This window comes from Eucyclogobius newberryi, unplaced genomic scaffold, assembly GCF_026437365.1.
Source record: "Eucyclogobius newberryi isolate DKJ021-1_F unplaced genomic scaffold, fEucNew1.0.hap1 SCAF_6, whole genome shotgun sequence".
Classification (NCBI taxonomy): Eukaryota; Metazoa; Chordata; class Actinopteri; order Gobiiformes; family Gobiidae; genus Eucyclogobius; species Eucyclogobius newberryi.
The window spans coordinates 18,991,570-18,996,250 of record NW_027316278.1 but is presented as its reverse complement, the minus strand read 5'-3'; the positions used below and the strand labels follow the sequence as shown (position 1 = coordinate 18,996,250).

The following is a 4,681-nucleotide window of genomic DNA, read 5'->3' as shown; positions in this document are numbered from 1 at the left end:
TGCGCTCTGACTGAGGCCTAAAAATCTGACTTCAGTGACAGTGACTAACTAAGGAAAAGGAATCAGCATCTCTCTCTAGCATGTGTATGAGTGTATTTAGGTTATTTCAAGATTTTGCTGTTTTAATTATTAATTCATGCATAATTAAAAGCAAATGAGTAAGTACAATTAAGACCGAAAAAAGCCTACAAAGTTATATTTTTCTATGAGATACGGATCTTTAATGCACACATTGCCAGTGGGGTTGTGGACTGCAAACAAAGCACTTTCACAGCTTTCGAGTTGGCTGCATTGTGAGTTTCGTCCGTGGTCAGTTTTTCTCAAAGGTACAAAGCTGAGTCAGTTGCCTGTTCCTGCATCTCACCCTTTTACATTTTGGTGGCAATGCGATGCAGAGTGCTCCCACTACCCCGTGGGGGGAGTGTCTGCCACACGACTAATGCAAATGCATAGAAACTCAAACAAGGAGCTCCTCAACTCTAAAAACAGCAGATATAGCACATGGGCCACTCGCTTTCTACATTTGACACAACTTTCAAACATTTTTTAAGTTAAATTATATGTTTTTACATTGACGCCATTTTCTTCACATGTTCTAATGACACAAGGTCCAACTTAGTTTTCACAAAATGTTGACCTATTAAAAGGCAAATTGTCTTTACAATGCCGTTAGCGACCAGAATTGATCAAACGCGACAGCCCATTCAAAGACAAAATAAAAAAGTTTACTAGAGAAGAAAAATCAATCTTACCGTGATTTAGGGCGAGGAGAGTGTATTGCATTTGTTTGTAGCCATCACCGCAGCTTTCTGAAGTGTTTGTAAGTGCGGACTGGACCAGAGGCGAGAGAGAGCGCTCCGAGTCAGCAGGGCTTTTCCCGATGCAGCCTCCTCTCGCTGCAGTGGGCTACTTTAGGAAACGAGAGGAGGAAAGAGAGGGATTGTGCGCTGTGACGGCCGGGGGAGGGGGACACACGGGGAAGCAGTCAGATCAATAATTGTATTTCACTGAGTGATGCGGCCAATTCCGTCTGATGGAACAATCTTGTTAGGTGACCGAATGACGTGAATCACTGCAAGCATGTAAAATACGGAGGACTACTTTTTTAATAGCTAGATGAATGGCTGGTACACTTCAACCGATGTTGATTGTAAAATACTTCTCTAACTTTACTGTCAACACTTCCCAAACTGGTGTATCCTTCCCCGCACAGTACTATGCAGCTCTTGAATGGTGAGCAGGGCTCAGAGGAGCGTCGCTCTCCGTGGTGCTGAGTGCGCGTGGCTCGTGACTCCACAGTGGATGGGGGAGGGCAGAGGAGGGGTTGCCTGCTCCACTCAGGCGCTGCACGAGGAGAGACACTTTTCTTTTTTAGAAATCCTGTTATTCAACAGTATCTTGCTACAGCTACACACCACGTTATTGGTAGTTTATTTACTGGCGCATTTTTAAAAAAATGTCCCTCTTCTTTGCTTGGACAATGTTTTAGGTTGTTCTGAAAGATGGACTTTAAATTGCTGTTGGCTTTTAAAGAGAGGACGAGGTATCGGTGCTTGACCCTCCTCCGTACACATTGCATCTATTTGCCAATAGATGCAATGTCAATGTCAATATGATACATTGCACGATCACTAAATTCAATAGTGATCCCAAATAAGTGAATATTTGAAAATAAATGCCTTAACTAAGTGCATTTGGTGTGCTATATTTTCTATGATACTGTAAAATGCTCTTCGGATGAAGAGCTTACAGTGATTGCCTGTGTGCCTGTATGCTTGATGAGGTATATATTTATATAGAGCAAAGGATTACAAGGTAACAAGACTGATAGAAATCGGCATTGAGTGTCTGAGTTTTTGCTTCTTTATTTACACCCAACTAAACCAAACCAGACGGAAGCAATTTATAAAGTGAATAGCCTGTTTGTGTTTCCATGGATCTTTTGCAATGTTATGTACTAAGATAGCCTATACAAGCACAAGGAATGCACTGGTAAATCATAACTCTGAAGAGAATTCTTGTATCTAGATTTGACGATTCACTGAAGCACTGACCTAGGGCAAGGGACATTCTGCTTTTAATTCAGTCGGAAGCCAAATCCTCCCTCTGGCAATAAGAAGCCATTTACTACTGCTGAAGAGCAGAGAAGCACTTAACTTAATGTACGGGACAGTAGAATGACCCCCCCATCTCAGACATACAAGCGGCCGCGCATGTGCAAACTCTGACATACACACAAGGACAAATGCAGTTTGCAGAGGGAGATTCAAAGGATTGTGATTATATTTATCAGTTTGTGATAACTGATGGGTTTATGGTTTGGCAGAATATCTGTAGAGGTGGATTAGTTATCCAGATTTTTTTTCATCCGGTCTTGGCTGTGTGACAAGTTAAATTGAAAGCCTGTGGTAAAGACTGATATTATTGCCTATTTCAATTTTCAGTCCTTGTGTTTTTATAGTACAAACTAAAGGACACACTTGTCACTGAATGCAAGACTTGATGGATTAGACTGGCCTGAAGGGGAAGTTCTGCTGCATCAGAATATAATGAAAACTAATTTGAACTCAGTGGCCAGCCATGAATAACTCTAAAATGTGTTTTTGTTCACTGAGAATCATCGCTCCATCATGTGATGATAAAGCTATATAATAGTAGAAATAAACCATTAAAAATTTCACATTCTGTTTGGCACGCTTAATATTTGTTACACGACATGTGCTAAAATACCACAGGGGACGAGAGTCAAATGGATTGTGATTATTGTTCTGGAACAGATTGAACAGGCTACGAGGGAAGAATTTGAGCTGAATCGCATTTGAACACACAGGTGCATCTCCTCTGTTGAAAATAAGGTTGATTTTACCAACTGGATCCAAAGAAGTTAACAATGTCCTTAGTGTAATCTGAAGGGATACATTTGTGGGACTAAAAGGGAAACATTACATGTAAAGACTAAATTATTTTGGTCAATGTATCATTATTATTATTATTATTATTATTATTATTATTATTATTATTATTATTATTATTATTATTATTATTATTATTATCATTATTATTATTATTATTATGGTCAATGAGGATTCATATTCTTAATCATAATTGACTCATTGACAAGGTGCAATAAAAAAATAGCCTATAACATTCCCAATCCCAGTTAATTAACAAGGTGACAATAATCCATGCTTCATTCTAACACTTGTTCCTGTTATGGGGTCGCAGGTGACTAGAGCCTTTCTCAGTGACTTTGGGCCTTAGGCGGGGGACACACTGCACAGGGGCCAGCTCGTCACAGACATAGACACACAGACAACTATTCACTCCCACATGCATCCACTAGGACCAATTTAGAGTTGCCAATTTCTAAAGTACAATATTTTATTTAATAAAATACATTAGTATTTAGATGTTTAAATAGGCTTAAAGTATTTACTAATTTCTAGTGTTTACATCCCATTCAGATAATGTTATTGTTTGCTTAAATATGTGAATTTTGGATTAAAAGTAAAACTAATAGAAATGTAGTTTTAAAATGTTTCCCCGTGTTTAAAATGCATAGTAAATTTTAGTCAAACAAACTACGTTGATAGCTAAAACAACTGTAAGCCAAGATTTCTGCTTACACAAACAAAAATAAAAGAATGTGAACACCACAAAAAAGCCTTTTAAAACTTTTTAAAGCTCTGAAGTTTGAGACACAGTATTCTAAAATACCCGCAGAGAAGTATGTAATAATTGCCTGCTACAATTTAGATTCAAAGTAATAGCAATGTGCAAAGTGTAAACCTGACCCACCCAATGGGACATGTGCTGTCGCTCAACCTGGCAAAGAGATATTCAATGTCCTACTCATACTAACGCAATCCCTCGAGTCTCGCCATTCTCAAAGTACTATCCAGGGTGGGGACAGCAGGGGGTCCTTGAGCCATGTGTTGGGGATGACATATATATATATATATATATATATATATATATATATATATATATATATATATATATATATATTATATATATAATATATATAATATATATATATAATATTATGTCTACAATACCCTGTGACGAGCTGACCCCTGTCCATGGTGTATCCCGTTTAAGGCCCAAAGTTTCTGGGATAGGCTCCAGTCACTCGCGACCCCAAACGGGAACAAGCGGTAGAAAAGGAACAAATGTCTACAATATTTTAAAAAACTCGACTTCCTTGACAAAAGTTATTTTCAATCTAATGAGCTGGTTTAAGAAGCTTGACTTGGATTGAAAATCACTATTGGTTGCTCACTAGTGCTGCAGTGGTTAAGGGCATTGCACATGTGTAGTTGCTACCATGGCTGCGGCATGGGTTAGATTCTAGCTCTTGATCATTTGCAGAATGTTGAATGGGCTGGAACAATCTTTAAAACAAACAAATAAACAAGACTATTGGATGGAAGTCAAACATTGTCCCGATGAATACCTTTGAAACTTTTTGATGGATCACCGCTGGACGAAAAAATAGGCTACATACTACAATGTCTCATTAAATTGTAATATGTAGCCCCCGTATTTAGCCCTTGCCGTTTTTATTTACACACTAACCAGTCACTGTGGGTTTCATGCGTTTCCGTAGTATTTCCGTTTATTCTGTTACTACGGAAACCCTTTGACCAATCATATTTGTTCATCAATACAGACTGGAGCG

The 4,681-nt window shown here is 38.5% G+C and overlaps 1 protein-coding gene across 1 annotated transcript in view; it reads right to left on the bottom strand.

Annotated features, from left to right (window-relative positions):
- Window positions 1-1,276, bottom strand: part of sv2ca (synaptic vesicle glycoprotein 2Ca) — a 27,306-nt gene extending 26,030 nt beyond the window's left edge. Inside the window, exon 1 of the mRNA XM_072432651.1 lies at window positions 753-1,276. The gene's annotated coding sequence lies outside the window, so the exon portion shown is untranslated. The remainder of the gene's footprint in view (window positions 1-752) is intronic.
- Between the last annotated feature and the right edge of the window lie 3,405 nt (window positions 1,277-4,681).